At 39.0% G+C, this 18,862-nt stretch overlaps 1 protein-coding gene across 3 annotated transcripts in view; it reads right to left on the bottom strand.

The window, feature by feature from the left end:
• SAT1 (spermidine/spermine N1-acetyltransferase 1) overlaps positions 1-18,862 on the bottom strand; it is a 599,966-nt gene that overhangs the window by 358,780 nt on the left and 222,324 nt on the right. The gene's annotated exons all lie outside the window — the stretch shown is intronic.

Genomic DNA, 18,862 nt, shown 5'->3' with positions numbered 1-18,862 from the left:
TATTTTTTTCCTTCCTCCCTAACTTATCAATTAAAATAACCTTAGTTTTTAATATGCAAATAGAGATAATAATAAATATACTAACTTCTGGGCTGAACTGCTAGGGAATAAACACAAGGCTTGTACTTGGAGGTGTTGACAAATATTTATTTTCTTCCTCCCTAACTTATCAATAAAAATAACTACTGCTTATTTTAATCAAACTAATATTTTCTTTCACATCACCTCCCAACCCTGCTAATTAGTTAATTCAGCAAAACTTTGGTGAAGAAAAAAATTAATCAACCTGTGTATTTAGCATCTTGGAGATTGAACCACCTAGCTGGTTGATTTTTTCACTCTGCAGCCTGGATTCACATTGCTTGCATTATTGTCTAGGATTACTTATTCCTAGAGACCATCTACATTCCCAAGTAATATTCTTGTGTACACAGAATTTCCTGCCCTAAATTAAAGAATAGGTATTTGTGAATTGGAGGCAGCAAAATGGGTAGTCAGATCAACCAGAATTGAATGGTCAGCTGCTCCCTGGGGCTATGGAATTAACCTACGTGGCTGATTCTGAAACCTGATTTTAATTTTGTTGTTGTTTCCAAATCCTCAGTGGATGTGGACATTGTCTCCAGAAGCATCCCTATAGCTTTCAAGACAATAAGATCAAATATTGAGGTTGATTTTTTGGTCCTTATTCTCCATGAAGAAACAGTAAGGAGTTTGAATGTTTGTCTTTCTACATAATGTAGACCTCGGATTTGTGAAAAAAAACCCTATAGTCTGTGATCTGTGGCCTTGGCAGCATCAGCATCAACTGGGAGCTAGATAGAGATACAAATTCTGAGGCTCTACCCTAGAACTACTTAATTAGAATTTCTGGAGATTAGGCCTACCTATCCGTGTTTTAAGAAACCCTCCAGGTAATTCTTGTGCCAAAGTTTGAGAAGCCCAACTCTCTAGAGTCTTGTCAAATTCTGAATGACTTGTAACAAACTGCTTTAAAAAAGAGGCAAACTCTACTTTTAGGCATAGAAATTTTAAAAGGTTGGCTTCAATCTAGGCACAGTTGCTCATGCCTGCAATTCCAGGCATTAGTTTTGGGAGGCTGAGACAGGAGGATCACTTGAGACCAGGAGTTTGAAGCCAGCGTGGGCAACACAGTGAAACTCCTGTCTCTAGGAAAAATTTTTAAAAATTAGCTGGGCATGGTGGCACATGCTTGTAGTCCCAGCTACTCAGGAGGCTGAGAGAGGAGGGTCATTTGAGCCCAGTAATTTGGGGTTACAGTGAGCTATGATTACACCACTGCACTCCAGCCTCGGCGACAGAACGAGATTCTTCTCTAAGAAAACAATAACAACAAATGAACACCACCAACAAAAAATGTTGGCTAAGTTACAATTTGTACTGTTTAATTTTTGAAGCCCTGAATCACTTATTCTTCACTTTATATATTTTTTTACAACCCTGGGGCTATCTTTCAGTACCCTTGAAGGATGTCATGGAATTCTAAAAAATAAACCCCTCAAAACAAAAGAAGTTTTAATGTAGTTTTTAAAACTATGACATTCTGGGGCAGAATATGGAACCATTGGAAACGAAACAAATAAAAGGATGCCAAAACTTCATAAGTCTGAGAATCACTGTCTTCAATATTGGCCGGATGAATTTTATGATTTTATGACTAATTGTACACATACATATGACTGTACTTCTTTTTCTCTTTAAATCCACACTTAATTGAAAACTGTAGAATTATAGTTCATAATATAAAATCTTTTCTCAGAAATGATAAATAATTCTGAGTAGAACTAAGTAAATGCCTAGCATATTGAACTTTCATGGTACAGATAATTCTTGAATTAGCTTTCACTCCTTTGGTGGAATATGTAATGTCAGGGCAGCATGTCACAATGCAGCAAAACAAAACCAACCCGTCAGTTGCCAAGCACACCTCTATTGAAGAGGTGAAGGATCTGGCAGACTTCAGCATTTAATGAAGCCTATTATTTCCTAGAAATTAACTGAGTGTTATTAAACTTTGCTGATGGCAAATGACTATTCTGACCACAAATTCCTCCGTTTATGAAATGTGAAAGGCAAGTGAGGATATGGAGTGATGCACACAAAAAGCATAGAAAAAAATCCCCTAAAGGAAGGAATCTTGTGGCTTTGTAACATATTGGCCTCCATGTAGAGAGATACTGTTGGTGACCCACTCACTACTCTAGGACAGCCCATTTGATTCATTTTTCTAGGGCTAGGACATAGAATTACAGGCATAAATTATGGCCCGAATACTCAGGACCAGCTGACTTAACTCCTTTCAGTGGGAAGCGTCTCAGAAGCAAGGCCTGTGGACACTGGAGAAATGATAGTAAGGGGCAGAAAACTTCGCCCTTCTTGCCAATGAGATATTCTTATAACTTACTCTTCGATTACCTAATCTTTTGGTAAAATGGGCCACCTATAGATCCCCCAGTTTTTGCTTTAAAAATAAGTGCAAGAATTAAAATGTCTAAAGCAGTGCCGTGGCTGATTAGAGAGGAAGAGATAGATAGAAGGATGATAGATAGAAAAGAGATAGAAGAATGATGCTTGCTCTGTTCATCTGGGTGCTTTTGTCCTCCTTGCTGCTGAGAGGTGAAATCCAAGGAGCAGGAAGAGGTGGGGATGGCAAAGAGGTAGAGAATAGGTGATGGCCACAAATGGAAGTGATGGTTCTCAGATAAGCCATGCATTTTGGGAGTTATGTTTCAAGGGTATTCTCCTCTACTCTTGGCTATGGTATAGAACAGTTCTTGAGTCTTTTGACAGCCATTCTATTGGGCAGCTCTTTTCTTGTGTGCTCATGTTCCTCAAATAACTAGTGTATATAATTGTCTGGTGTGATGGATATGTTGATCTTAGCCCTGTTGTGGCTACAGCTCCAGACAAATGACACTGTCTAGCCTGTTGATCACCACTGGCTAAAATTGTTCAGCTTAAAAAGTGGCTCATTTTGTTGAAAAGGAAAGAAATATTTCTGACCTCAGGCCCATATGTGTCATGCCCTCACCTATTTCTTCTTTTTCAGAATGCAAAACACCCAACCTTATGGTGCCATAAGAGCAATGACAAAGGATGGAGTATGGATGGTGGCTTCTCCTTGTAGGGAAAAATTGCTCCTCTGAGGTCTTCTTTCTCTGGCCTAGTAATCACAAGTGTATTTCTGTGTAGCTTTTCTTCAACCTTGAGGTTTTGGTTCCATTCCTTCAATTGCTTTTGGAAAAACTGATCCCACCCATGGCTCTAGAAGTGAGATCTCTTTCTTAGGCCTGAGATTCTGAGGGTAATCCCATTCCTTGACCATACATATTGGTTCAGGGATGGATTTGTGATATAATAGTAATACTAGCAACTTATGGGAAAGAAGCTTCTAGGATCTTTAAAGCTATATTGATTCTCTGCCTCCCTTGAAGAGTATGTATCTCTAGGAGCCACTGAAGCTGTCTTCAGACCAGAAAGGGGAAACATCCTGAGGATAAAGTTGATGCGTGGAGGAAAGAATCTGGGCCTTCTGTTTCATTGTTGAACTACTGAATCAAATCTACCCTAAAACCTCCTGCCCTAACCCTAAACTTTCAAATTACTTAGCCTTTTATTGTTTAAGCTATTTTGCGTTGGCTTTTCTGTTACTTACAACCTAATTCACCCTAAAAATACAGTGAATAGAAATGGCATTTGAGGGGGGTGGTTAAATGAAGACAATTTCCATCATATTTTCAAATTAGCAGATAAGACCTCTGGGAGGTCGTGGAATTCAGAGATAGGTGGAAGGCATTGCAGACATAAGGGAGTCTCTCGGATGCCAGTATTGACATGCCTATCTTCTTTTTCAGTCTAGTTCCAAGTCCCTCAGTAAGTTGAGTTTCTGCCATAGCTGCATAATATTGAGCAGGTACTTAATAACTGTCATATCCAATTGAATAAAAGCAATGTTATACTACTGAGAAAGCATGTATACTTCTTCCACTCACTTCTTGGTAAATTTGCTAGTGTCATAAAGAGGTCATATTTTCACAGTTCATCAGATCCTGAGTCTTTGGGCCTTTTAGTGAAGAGTGGATCTTTGGGATTATGGGTGATGGCCTTTTGCAGGACACTGGAAACAGTGCCATAGAGCACAGGAAGGGCAGGCAGCACAAATTAAGCCTTTATTATTTGTGCAGTTGCCTCCAAAATGTTTTCACACTCCCTTGCCCTCTTCAGTTTCTTTCTAAGCTGCATTGACCTCTGTATCTTTCAGTGTTACTTGTACCATATACTTATTATTCTAGAATGAGTACATGTCAAGGAACTTTCACTTTATGTAATCAAGAACAAATAACACATTGTTCATTCACAAAGGAAGCTGATGGTACATACTTGCCAGTAGGATGATTGAGAGGTATTTCTCTTGAGGAAGGGAGTCCCATGTTACTCTTCATACTTTCTTGGCTCCATCATGGGTCCCATTACAATTCATGCCCATCCAATGTAGGGTCAACAGTTGATCTGAGTATACTTGCCTTTAAAAACAATCTACTTAGTATCTGTTTCTAAAACAGACTCTATAATAGGCCATCTAGTTAAGGCTGCAATGAATGTGATCTATTTCACGGAATCATCAGGTTAGAGGTAATCAACAATTTAAAGACTTTTAATATATATGGCATCCATCGCAATCCTGTGTGATTTGAAGTTTTAATAAATTTTCTTGTCTGTAAGAGAAACCATTTATGAAACAAAAGAGAAAGCATTAATACAATATTCAAATAAAATTCTTAATGATTTGGAGACAAGAGTCTCACTCTGTTTGCCCAGGCTAGAGTGCAATGGCACGATCTCAGCTCACTGCAACCACCACCTCCTGGGTTCAAGCAATTCTCATGTCTCAGCCTCCCAAGTAGCAAGGATTACAGGCATGCACCACTATGTCTGGCTAATTTTTGTATTTTTAGTAGAGCCAGGGTTTCACCATGTTGCCCAAGCTGGTCTCGAACTCCTGAGCTCATGTAATCCGCCTGCCTCGGTCTCCCAAAGTGCTAGAATTACAGGCATGAGCCACCATGCCTAGCCTCTAATTTGCTTATTTTGATTTCTCATGTTATACCCAATAGTTACATACAAATGTACCAAAAATGATGACATACATAAAAGATAACATTACTGCAATTAAATGAGCTAAAACTTGAGTCATTTCCAAGTAGTGGCAACCATTTACAAATATCCTTTTCTATGAGATATTGAAATGTCTTTGACTTCATAAAATTATTTCCCACTTTTCATCACCTGAAGCAACTTATCTTAGTAGTGAATTAGAGGTCAGCATGGGCAGGGGAAATATTTAAATCCCACCCGATTTCCAACCACTTTCCTCACCTGTCTTGTAAGTTCTGAATATCTTCTGTTTCCTTTGGCAGGTGACTTGAGGAAAATTTAGGTGACTTTTATGTAAGCTGTTGGAATATTTGAAGGGAAAATGGTTGCAAGGAAATGAATAATTGACAATCAATAATAATAGAACATCATGATTTGTGTGCCATAGTTAATAATCAAGTTTGTTCCTTATAGAGGATCACAGTGCCAGAAATACCATTTTTCACACCGATCAATTCAGCATATAAAATTTATAATCAAATCAACAATTTTTTTTTTTTTTGCCAGTTGAGGAAATAACCTTGTTCCTTAATCCTCTCTTTCACAGTGATATATGTTGTGATACCATTTGACCAAGGGATTCTTTGAAATAGCAGGACTTTGTTTGACAATCATTAGTCAAAGATTGGTGAGCAGAACAATTTAAACCTAAAACTAATTTAACAAAAATTAGTTTGAAATTAAGAAAAACTTTCTGGAATGATAATATAAATTAGGGTTGCAACAGAAAAAAAGTACATTTAGGTATCTTTTTATAATATGATTTTTAAAGAAAGAGGTATACTCCTACCATTGACAAGTTCTAAGATAGCTAGAAATGACAGTTCCAAACAGCCAAGCACCTTATGAAAAGAAACCTGTGTTAAATAAATGAAGTTTACTTAAATACAGATTAGGCACTCCATTCTTCCCCTTCTCACCCCCATCTCCTATCTCATCTACCTCTTACCTGTTCAGTTACTCTAATCTCATGGTAATTTCTTTCTTTCTTTTCTTTCTTTCCTTTCTTTTTCCTTTCTTTCCTTTCTCTTTCCTTTCTTTTCTTTCCCTTCTTCCTTTCTTTCCTTTCTTTTCTTTTCTTTCTCTTAATTAGTGTACGTCTTAATTAGTGTAAACAGTGCTGAAACAAACATAGGAGTACATATATCTCTTCAATATACTGATTTCCTTCCTTTTGGGTATATACCCAGGAGTGGGATTGCTGGATCATATGGTAGCTCAATTTTTAGTTTTTTGAGGAATCTCTAAACTGTTCTCCATAGTGGCTGTACTAATTTACATTCCATACGAGGATTCCCTGTTCCCTTTTCTCCACATCCTTGCCAGCATTTGTTGTTGAAAGCTGGCACATTCTTGCTACTGAGAACCAAGAATGTATACCTGGGAATAATATATCAGGTAGTATTCCTAATTGTTCAATGGCCAGTTTTTCTTGTCTGATTATTTCTTCAGCTAATAAGAAGTACCATCTGGCTGCTGTGGACAGAAGGATGGGATGTGCTATAGTAGAAAATAAAATATTGTATGGATTACAGTTTCTTCAAAGGAAAACCTGTCAGAAAATATTAAAGAAATGCTTCTATTTAAATACCTCTTGAAGAAATATTGGAACTACATTGAAAGACTATTGTTATTCAAATTGCTACTTTCTGCTACTAGTCTTCAGATGACAGTGTAAAATTGAACAAAGGAGTTTAAAATCATAGCCTTGATCAGAGCCAAGGAGTACCTACCACAAAGAGAAGCCCTATAAAGAGAACAAGTTTTAAGCCACAAATAGTTTCTTCTTCTCCAGACTTTCCTTGAGATGCCTTCTGAATACAAGAACTTCCAGAGTAGCATGTCCAAATAATTGGAACCTTATACTCATTTTTACTCTAATTCTATAATTGACATAATTAAGAACTTCTTTTCATAAAACATAGACACAGAAGATCCCAACTCAAATTTGCCACCTTAGCAGTGAAGAGGGCCAGCAAGTTGTGGGGAAGTTTCACTGAAGTGAAAAGAAATTCAAAGAATACATGAGCGATGTCTTAATAACTTCTTTATGTATGACCAGAGGAAGACAGGGAAAGGGGGATATTTTACTTTGAAAATGGATCTACCATTCTTTCTGAACATAGAAGAAACAATCAAGAGAATGAAACACAATTCAGCGTGAATCCAGAGTAGAACTTGTGTGGCTATTGGGGAGGTTATAGAAATGTAGCACTTAATATTTAAAAATATGGAGGTCATGGTAAATGCTGATTAATGGTGAGTAGCTTGCTTGCAGAGAAGGAGTGGCTTCTTGTAGTATGGTTGACAATTACCTCTGTTTGTTAAGATTTAATGGGGGAGATACAGGGTTCCCTGAACTCTGGGTGGAGACGAAGCCCAATGTATGAACTGAACATGCCTTTCTGTTGATTTCATGTGCAACATTTTGTTCATGGCTTGGGCTGACATAATCTGCATTAACTGTGATATCTGGAGGAGAGCTGAGTATATGACTGTGGTGTGATGTGTTCATTAACTGAAGTATGACAGTTCCAGGTTCTTTTGCTTTTGGATATGAGTATAATTTGATTTTACCTATAAATACATGGAACAAATGTTAGTGCATAAGCCATTGGAATAGATATGGAATGGAGAAAACACATTACAGATGCCAATGTGCAGGTGGTAAAGGACTTCCAGAATCTGACCCAGAGGCACTTCTTCCAAAATCATAATTCCAGACTCAAGGAATTTCGAAGGCTCCGAGGAAGACAATGATGAAGGAGAGTCAGAGGTTTCCAAGAGGTCAGCCTCCACTAAATATCACCAAGACCAAAATCAATGTTGTTACCCACCCACATAGGTACTGAGGTAGTTACAGGCATAACCTTAAACACCAGGAACTGGATATGTTTTAGTGGTAGTCAGTAGCCCTTAAAAAGTGGCTGGATGTTGGGTGGAGAGATGCAAGCAATGGCATGCTGAAGCTGGCTCATTCCAATTTGTGAGAGCCAATTGTTAAATTTTCAGGAGTTTTGCAAGCCAATCATTAAACCATGAGTAGCTTGGAATAGGCCATGCCACCCCTTTTCCCCAGGCAGCCAGTTGTTAAAGTTTATCAGCACATAATTGGATATGAAGCCTTTGGTACAAACAAAGATAAACTAGAATTAGAGCTCTGCTTGGTGCTGACACTATACCCCAGTTTTTCTCCAGTCATCTATTTTCTTAATCCTGTTCATACCTTAGAATGACCTAGCCTTCAGAGTACCTCATGAGCTATGATATTTATCTGCGTCTACTATGCCTATGGCCTTAGTTTTTTGGTATTGTTAACCAGCTTTTAGTTTTTCCTTGGTGGTCTTATTCTGCTGGAGACCTTATCCAGACCTTAGCTTACCTGCCTTTAGTCTTGGCTTAGATCCCTGCAGCCCCAACCTCATGGTGTCTCAGAGAGCTAAAGAATCTGTTCAGTGTCTATATATATATATATATATATATATATATATAAAATATCCCTCATTGTACCAGACTGCTGATGCTCTGTCCATATCCTTTGACACTTACCATTTTACTATATGCCAAGAGCATCTACTGCAGACACCTGCAGCTCTTTCCTTGAGGCCTCTTCTTCAGGTTACAGATGGGGCAGGCAGGCTGGAGGTGCTGGCAAGTTAATGAGGAGTTAATAATGGTGAGTTAATAAGGAACCTTTATCCAGTATCTGATGGCAAGTGGAAGTTAAATACCCCAGATTACCCAGATAGAACTCTGAAGTATGTTCCATAACCATCTCCCAGAAGCCTCCAATGGGATTGGGCTCCAGTTGCCCATAGAAGTAACCTGTTCATTAACACATCCCCTGTTGTCTTCTTCCCAGTCCCTGTATCACTTTGCCTCTCCCCTGCTGGTACTCCTGGGATTATCTCCTAAATAAACTACTTGCATGCACACATTGTCTCCTAGTCTGATTCTGGGGGAGACCCAGCCTGAGACACTCATCTCCCTTATCATTATGTCAATAACAGATTGTAAGACATTTATGAACCAAATTCTGAAAAATGCTTGAGTTATAACACCTTAAGAAGATTCTTGGCTGACACATCACACACTAGTAAATGTTCAACTCGGCATCTGCTTTATTTTTAAAGCTGTGTGATGGCCAAACATTTTGTAGTAGTGTTTGTTGTGTTTTCCCTTTGCCATGATCAAAGTAATGCAAAAGGGATACATATATACTTGTTTTCAGTTGTGTGCTTTATTTTAAAATCTGTATAAATATGAAATGACAGAGGTGTCTGTTTTTTAAACACTGCATTTGATTACATGATATTACACAGTATGTCACAATATTTCAGCTTGTAATTGTGTCCTTTAGCTGTTGGTACATAATTCTATAACTTTTAGGATACAGTTAATCTGGAAGCTGCATCAGCCACCCTTTAGTGGAACCCAGGAGTGCTTACAATCGCAAAAGTTTGGGAAACATTCGGCCATACTAGCTGAAGTCTATGGATTGTTTTTTGAGTATTCTGAAACCGTAAAAGAACAAGGGAGGAGGAAGAACACTTCTAGAGAGAGAAAAAAACATTCAAATTAATACAATGATAAAAATATTTTCACTTGCTAAGATTTCCCATTTCTTTAGTAATGGAAAGGAAATGCTCAGACCCTAGAAGGATTGAAAGTAAAGTTATATTGTGAATTTGTATTTAATAACATTGCTGAATTTCCAGATTTTCTTTTCACACCCACAAAAGAAATGCTGGGATACAAATCCCACAACTACAGTTATTTCAAGTTTAAGCTTTGGACTCAGTGTGTTTATATACAGAAATTATTCAGTAGTACTAGATGATTCTAAAATTTACATTTTAGCCATGGAACAGCGATTGCCAAGGTCTGTTAACCATATTCAGTAATACTTCCAGGTTTTGGGTTTTTTTTTTTTTTTTTTTTTTTGGTCATTCTGTTACTTTTCTATAACGCAAGGTCAAGCGAAAAATTACGTGGGCCCCTTTTTCTAACAACCACACATTTCTTAATTCATATAAATGCAGACAAATATGACAGCCTGGAATCCTTTATTTGATGGCTTCTAGGGCTCTATTCTTATGGATTCAACATCTGTATTGCTGTTCAAGCTATAGTGAAGGGGACTTATACATTCTTTTAGGGGTCTCTCCCAATGGATGTTTTCGAACTTGGTTTAGGTCCTGTGACTCAAGGTTTTTTGTTTCTGTTTTTGTTTTTATATTCTGTGAGTTAGTGATGCTCTCTGCAGAAACGAAGATTTTCATGTAGAAGATGAAATGTCATCTCGGTGTAACACCTGTGGGGAGATAGCACTTGCCTCCAATAGGGCAGGCAGGGGCTGGCATCTGGAGCCATGCCTTAGTATAAGGAATTTTAGTTTTCTCACCCCTCACTCTTTACTCTTGATTATTTTTTATTCTAAGAAATGACTCTTCCATTTTATAAAGTGAAACCATTGCCCACCATGGTGGTTTTGAATAGCCTTTAGCCCTTCATCAATTTTCTAATTCTAAAAATATTTAAATTTTATAAAATACAACAATTGCCTCCCCCAGCCTAGTTTTGAATATAGACTATCAGCACCCTCATCCCTTCACAAGACTGCCTATTCAAGTATGAAGCATAAATGAGAATATGCTATAGTGAAGTGTTTTTTTTGTTTTTTTTTTGTTTGTTTTTTTTTAAATCTCTTATGGGCTGTGTGTGGTGGCTCACATCTGTAATTCCAGAACTTTGGGAGGCTGAGGCAGGTGGATCATCTTGAGGCCAGGAGCTTGAGGCTAGCCTAGGAAACATAGGGACACTCCCATCTCTACAAGAAATTAGAAAAGAAATTAGCCAGGCATGGGGATGTGTGCGTATAGTCCTAGTTACTCAGGAGACTGAGGCAAGATGATTGCTTAAGCCTAAGAGTTCGAGGCTACATGACTGCACCACTGCACCCCAGCCTGGTCAACAGAGTGAAATTCTGTCTCTCAAATAAAATAAAATGGGGGGGGTGGTTCCAAGATGGCCAAATAGGAACAGCTCCAGTCTATAGCTCCCAACATGAGTGATGGAGAAGACAGGTGATTTCTGCATTTCCAACTGAGGTACCGGGTTCATCTCACTGAGGCTTGTCGGACAGTGGGTGCAGGACAGTGGGTGCAGGACAGTGGGTGCAGCCCACTGAGCATGAGCCAAAGCAGGGCGAGGCATCACCTCTCCCAGGAAGTGCAAGGAGTCAGGGAATTCCCTTTCCTAGCCAAGGGAAGCTGTGACAGATGGCACCTGCAAAATAGGGTCATTCCCACCCTAATACTGCGCTTTCCCAATGGTCTTAGCAAATGGCACACCAGGAGATTATATCCCGCACCTGGCTCAGAGGGTCCTACGCCCATGGAGCCTCACTCATTGCTAGCACAGCAGTCTGAGATTGAACTGCAAGGCGGCAGCAAGGCTGGGGAGGGGCGCCCACCATTGCTGAGGCTTGAGTAGCTAAACAAAGCGGCCCAGAAGCTTGAACTGGGTGGAGCCCACTGCAACTCAAGGAGGCCTGCCTGTCTCTGTAGACTCCACCTCTGGGGGCAGGGCATAGCCAAACAAAAGGCAGCAGAAACCTCTGCAGACTTAAATGTCCCTGTCTGACAGCTTTGAAGAAACTAGTGATTCTCCCAGCATGGAGTTTGAGATCTGGGAACAGACAGACTGTCTCCTCAAGTGGGTCCCTGACCCCTGAGTAGCCTAACTGGAAGGCACCCCTCAGTAGGGGCAGACTGACACCTCACATGGCCGGGTATGTCTCTAAGACGAAGCTTCCAGAGGAACGATCAGGCAGCAACATTTGCTGTTCAGCAATATTCGCTGTTCTGCAGCCTCTGCTGCTGATACCCAGGCAAACAGGGTCTGGAGAGGACCTCCAGCAAACTCCAACAGACCTGCAGCTGAGGGTCCTGACTGTTAGAAGGAAAACTAACAGACAGAAAGGACATCCACACCAAAACCCCATGTGTACATCACCACCATCAAAGACCAAAGGTAGATAAAACCACAAAGATGGGAAAAAAAACAGCAGAATAGCTGAAAATTTGAAAAATCAGAGCGCCTCTCCCCCTCCAAAGGAACACAGTTCCTCGCCAGCAACAGAACAAAGCTGGACGGAGAATGACTTTGACAAGTTGAGAGAAGAAGGCTTCAGATGGTCAAACTTCTCTGAGCTAAAAGAGGAAGTTCCAACCCATCGCAAAGAAGCTAAAAACCTTGAATAAAGATTAGACAAATGGCTAACTAGAATAACCAGTGTAGAGAAGTCCTTAAATGACCTGATGGAGCTGAAAACCATGGCATGAGAAGTACGTGATGATCAACTGGAAGAAAGGGTATCAATGATTGAAGATCAAATGAATGAAATTAAGCGAGAAGAGAAGTTTAGAGAAAAAAGAGTAAAAAGAAATGAACAAAGCCTCCAAGAAATATGGGACTATGTGAAAAGACCAAATCTACGTTTGATTGGTGTACCTGAAAGTGATGGGGGATGGGAACCAAGTTGGAAAACACTCTGCAGGATATTATCCAGGAGAACTTCCCAAACCTAGCAAGACACCCCCAACATTCAAATCCAGGAAATACAGAGAATGCCACAAAGATACTCCTCGAGAAGAGCAACTCCAAGACACATAATTGTCAGATTCACCAAAGTTGAAATGAAGGAAAAAATGTTAAGGGCAGCCAGAGAGAAAGGTCAGGTTACCCACAAAGGGAAGCCCATCAGATTAACAGCGGCTCTCTTGGCAGAAACTCTACTTCCCAGAAGAGAGTGGGGGCCAATATTCAACATTGTTAAAGAAAAGAATTTTCAACCCAGAATTTCATATCCAGCCAAACTAAGTTTAATAAGTGAAGGAGAAATAAAACCCTTTACAGACAAGAAAATGCTGAGAGATTTTGTCACCACCAGGCCTGCCCTACAAGAGCTCCTGAAGGAAGCACTAAACATGGAAAGGAACAACTGGTACCAGCCACTGCAAAAACATGCCAAATGGTAAAGACCATCGTTGCTAGGAGGAAACTACATCAACTAACGGGCAAAATAACCAGCTAACATCATAATGACAGGATCAAATTCACACATAACAATATTAACCTTAAATGTAAATGGGCTAAATGCTCCAATTAAAAGACACAGACTGGCAAACTGGATAAAGAGTCAAGGCCCATTAGTGTGCTGTATTCAGGAGATCCATCTCACATGCAGAGAGACACATAGGCTCAAAATGAAGGGATGGAGGAAGATCTACCAAGCAAATGGAAAACAAAAAAAGACAGCAGTTTCATCCTAGTCTCTGATTAAACAGACTTTAAACCAACAAAGATCAAAAGAGACAAAGAAGGCCATTACTTAATGGTAAAGGGATCAATTCAACAAGAAGTGCTAACTATCCTAAATATATATGCACCCAATACAGGAGCACCCAGATTCATAAAGCAAGTCCTTAGAGACCTGCAAAGAGACTTAGACTCCCACACAATAATAATGGGAGACTTTAACACCCCACTGTCAACATTAGACAGATCAATGAAACAGAAAGTTAACAAGGATATCCAGGAATTGAACTCAACTCTGTACCAAGCAGACCTAATAGACATCTACAGAACTCTCCACTCCAAATCAACAGAATATACATTATTCTCAGCACCACATCACACTTATTCCAAAACTGACCACATAGTTGGAAGTAAAGCACGCCTCAGCAAATGTAAAAGAGCAGAAATAATAACAAACTGTCCCTCAGACAACAGTGCAATCAAACTAGAACTCAGGATTAAGAAACTCACTCAAAACCACTCAACTACATGGAAACTGAACAACCTGCTCCTGAATGACTACTGGGTACATAACGAAATGAAGGCAGAAATAAAGATGTTCTTTGAAACCAATGAGAACAAAGACACAACATACCAGAATCTCTGGTACATATTTAAAGCAGTAGAGGGAAATTTTATAGCATTAAATGCCCACAGGAGAAAGCAGGAAAGATCTAAAATTGACACCCTAACATCACAATTAAAAGAACTAGAGAAGCAAGAGCAAACACTAGCAGAAGGCAAGAAATAACTAAGATCAGAGCAGAACTGAAGGAGATAGAGACACAAAAAACCCTTCAAAAAATCAGTGAATCCAGGAGCTGGTTTTTTGAAAAGATCAACAAAATTGATAGACCTTTAGCAAGACTAATAAAGAAGAAAAGAGAGAAGAATCAAATAGACACAATAAAATATGATAAAGGGGATATCACCACCAACCCCACAGAAATACAAACTACCATCAGAGAATACTATAAACACCTCTATGCAAATAAACTAGAAAACCTAGAAGAAATGGATAATTTCCTGGACACTTACACTCTCCCAAGACTAAACCAGGAAGAAGTTGAATCCCTGAATAGACCAATAGCAGGCTCTGAAATTGAGGCAATAATTAATAGCCTACCAACCAAAAAAAGTCCAGGACCAAATGGATTCACAGCTGAATTCTACCAGAGGTACAAGGAGGAGCTGGTACCATTCCTTCTGAAACTATTCCAGTCAATGAAAAAGAGGGAATCCTCCCTAACTCATGTTATGAGGCCAACATCATCCTGATACCAAAGTCTGGCAGAGACACAACAAAAAAAAGAGAATTTTAGACCAATATCCCTGATGAACATCAATGCAAAAATCCTCAATAAAATACTGGCAAACTGAATCTGGCAGCACATCAAAAAGCTTATCCACCATGATCAAGTGGGCTTCATCCATGGGATGCAGGGCTGGTTCAACATATGTAAATCAATAAACATAATCCAGCATATAAACACAACCAAAGACAAAAACCACATGATTATCTCAATAGATGCAGAAAAGGCCTTTGACAAAATTCAACAGCCCTTCATGCTAAAACCTCTCAATAAATTCGGTATTGATGGGATGTATCTCAAAATAATAAGAGCTATTTATGACAAACCCACAGCCAATATCTTACTGAATGGGCAAAAACTGGAAGCATTCCCTTGGAAAACTGGCACAAGACAGGGATGCCCTCTCTCACCACTCTATTCAACATAGTGTTGGAAGCTGTAGCCAGGGCAATCAGGCAGGAGAAAGAAATAAAGTGTATTCAATTAGGAAAAGAGGAAGTCAAATTATCCCTGTTTGCAGATGACATGATTGTATATTTAGAAAATCCCATCGTCTCAGCCCAAAATGTCCTTAAGCTGATAAGCAACTTCAGCAAAGTCTCAGGACATAAAATCAATGTGTAAAAATCACAAGCATTCTTATACACCAATAACAGACAAACAGAGAGCCAAATCATGACTGAACTCCCATTCACAATTGCTTCAAAGAGAATAAAATACCTAGGAATCCAACTTACAAGGGATGTAAAGGACCTCTTCAAGGAGAACTACAAACCACTGCTCAACGAAATAAAAGAGGACACAAACAAATGGAAGAACATTCCATGCCCATGGATAGGAAGAATCAATATTGTGAAAATGGCCATGCTGCCCAAGGTAATTTATAGATTCACTGCCATCAAGCTACCAATTACTTTCTTCACAGAATTGGAAAAAAACTACTTTAAAGTTCATATGGAACCAAAAAAGAGCCCCCCTTGCCAAGTTAATCCTAAGCAAAAAGAACAAAGCTGGAGGCATCATGCTACCTGGCTTCAAACTACACTACAAGGCTACAGTAGCCAAAACAGCATGGTACTGGTACCAAAACAGAGAGATAGACCAATGGAACAGAACAGAGCCCTCAGAAATAATACCACACATCTACAACCATCTGATCTTTGACAAAACTGACAAAAACAAGAAATGGGGAAAGGATTCCCTACTTAATAAATGGTGCTGGGAAAATTGGCTAGCCATATGTAGAAAGCTGAAACTGGATCCCTTCCTTATAACTTATACAAAAATTAATTCAAGATGGATTAAAGACTTAAACGTTAGACCTAAAACCATAAAAATCCTAGAAGAAAACCTAGGCAATACCATTCAGGACATAGGCATGGGCAAGGACTTCATGTCTAAAACACCTAAGTCAACGGCAACAAAAGCCAAAATTTGACAAACGGGATCTAATTAAACTAAAGAGCTTCTGCACAGCAAAAGAAACTACCATCAGAGTGAATAGGCAACCTACAGAATGGGAGAACATTTTTGCAATCTACTCATCTGACAAAGGGCTAATATCCAGAACCTACAAAGAACTCAAACAAATTTACAAGAAAAAAACAAACAACCCCATCAAAAAGTGGGCAGAGGATATGAACATACACTTCTCAAAAGGAGACATTTATGTAGCCCACAGACACATGAAAAAAATGCTGTTCATCACTGGTCATCAGAGAAATGCAAATCAAAACCACAATGAGATACCATCTCACACCAGTTAGAATGGTGATCATTCAAAAGTCAGGAAACAACAGGTGCTGGAGAGGATGTGGAGAAATAGAAACACTTTTACATGTTGGTGGGACTGTAAACTAGTTTAACCATTGTGGAAGACAGTGTAGCAATCTATTGGATCTAGAAGTAGAAATACCATTCTACTGGATCTAGAAGTAGAAATACCATTTGACCCAGCCATCCCATTGCTGGGTATATACCTAAAGGATTCTAAATCATGCTGCTATAAAGACACATGCACACATATGTTTATTGAGGCACTATTCACAACAGCAAAGACTTGGAACAAACCCAAATATCCATGAATGATAGACTGGATTAAGAAAATGTGGCACATATACACCATGGAATACTATGCAGCCATAAAAAAGGATGAGTTCATGTCCTTTGTAGGGACATGGATGAAGCTAGAAACCATCATTCTCAGCAAACTATCACAAGGACAAAAAACCAAACACTGCATGTTCTGACTCATAGGTGGGAATTGAAGAATGAGAACACTTGGACACAGGAAGGGGAACATCACACACCAGGGCCTGTCATGGGGTAGGGGGAGGGGGGAGGGATAGCATTAGGAGAGATACCTAATGTAAATGACGAGTTAATGGGTGCAGCACACCAACATGGCACATGTATACATATGTAACAAACCTGCACGTTGTGCACATGTACCCTAGAACTTAAAGTATAATTTTAAAAAGTTAAAAAAATAAATAAAATAAACCACTTATGTTTACGATCAAGCCCTATTGTCCTGTTGATCTATGTCAGCTGAAACATACAGCTTTTCATCCTATTTTAGATTCCAGCAAAAGCTAAATATTTTACGAACTGCAATACTAACCAATTTTGCAAAGGGGTATGGTAAAATAACCTAATTTAAGATCCAAAATCATCATCTACAGTCCATTTTAAAGTGAAAATTCTTTAAAAAGAAATCCTATTTTTATCTTTTCTCATAGAAAAAAAAAAAGGACAGAAATGGGAAGTAAAATATTTTCCCCTATCGAAAATTTTCCATGTATAGAAGGCATCCAGGTTGCCTGGTGACCTCATTGAAAGGAAACAGTATTCATTCTTCTTCCACCCTTACGGGGAGGTTTTTTCAGTACCCTTTTATAGGCAGCAACTTGAGTGTTGGCCTGTCTTCAAGGGAGATGTGGACTAAGATGGAATCATTTATTATAAAATGTCCCCATAAATCTGGAATATGCACCTATCATTTTTCCATTAGGATAGAAACTTAACAAAGTATATGTTGAAAAATTAAAATAAACTCATTCACTTTCTCTTTTCCCTTAGCCTTTATTTTCCGGGCTATATAGGGAAATGTCAATGCTTCAGAGTAAAGCAAAGTGGGCAAAAATCCAAGGGATTAAATTTAGTTTCAGTGGCTGTCTTCTCACCATAAAATATTTCCAAGTTAGCTAAATTAATTGAACATGCAGTTATGAAATGGAATGCCCCAAGGAATTGGTAGCAAAGGTCTGGTGTGATATATTTACTTTTCTAACCTGAGTTTTTCATCTGCATTACAGGTTTGGCTTCTAAAAAAGGAAGTCAGCCTGGATTGCTGACCCTTCTTCCATTTGTTGGAGAGTTCTCTCTGATGAGAGAATGTTCATGCAGAAATTATCCTGTGTATATTTACACACACACACAAACTCTAGACATTCCCCACCACCGTGTGTGTGTGTGTGTGTGTGTGTGTGTGTGTGTGTGTGTGTGAGAGAGAGAGAGAGAGAGAGATCTGATTTCAGTTTCCATGGAAATGGGCTAAATAAGGACTTTAGCAGACAGCAGTGAGTGCTACTTCTCCTTTAGCTGTTCCCAGCTGCTGGGTTCCAGCTCAGTACTATTGAAACAAAATCTGAAATCATCCCAGTTCTTTACATTATGATATTGTAATTTGGTACCTGTAACATATAATTTTAGATTCAAACTTTCTTTTGTGACAGTGATAATCATTCATCCATTTATTTAGTCCTGTGAAATGAACTAAAAAAGAATACTCACCCAGCAACTCCCGACAATTGTTTTGACACCCCGTGTATATATACTGCTTTGTTACCTTCCTCCTAGGTTTTTCTCCTTTCTTTCCATACAGGTGATGACCTATAACTAATACACCCAACATTTCCTCTCCCCCAACCCTAAATACCCAGGGAAAACCAGAATTCTACAGAAAGAAGAGGCCAAGCTTATTTTTTTTCTTAGGCTTCTGCTGACTTCCC

Source organism: Macaca thibetana, chromosome X, assembly GCF_024542745.1.
Source record: "Macaca thibetana thibetana isolate TM-01 chromosome X, ASM2454274v1, whole genome shotgun sequence".
In the NCBI taxonomy this organism is placed as follows: Eukaryota; Metazoa; Chordata; class Mammalia; order Primates; family Cercopithecidae; genus Macaca; species Macaca thibetana.
Note: the sequence above shows the minus strand (reverse complement) of the source record. Positions and strands in the feature narration are given on the sequence as shown.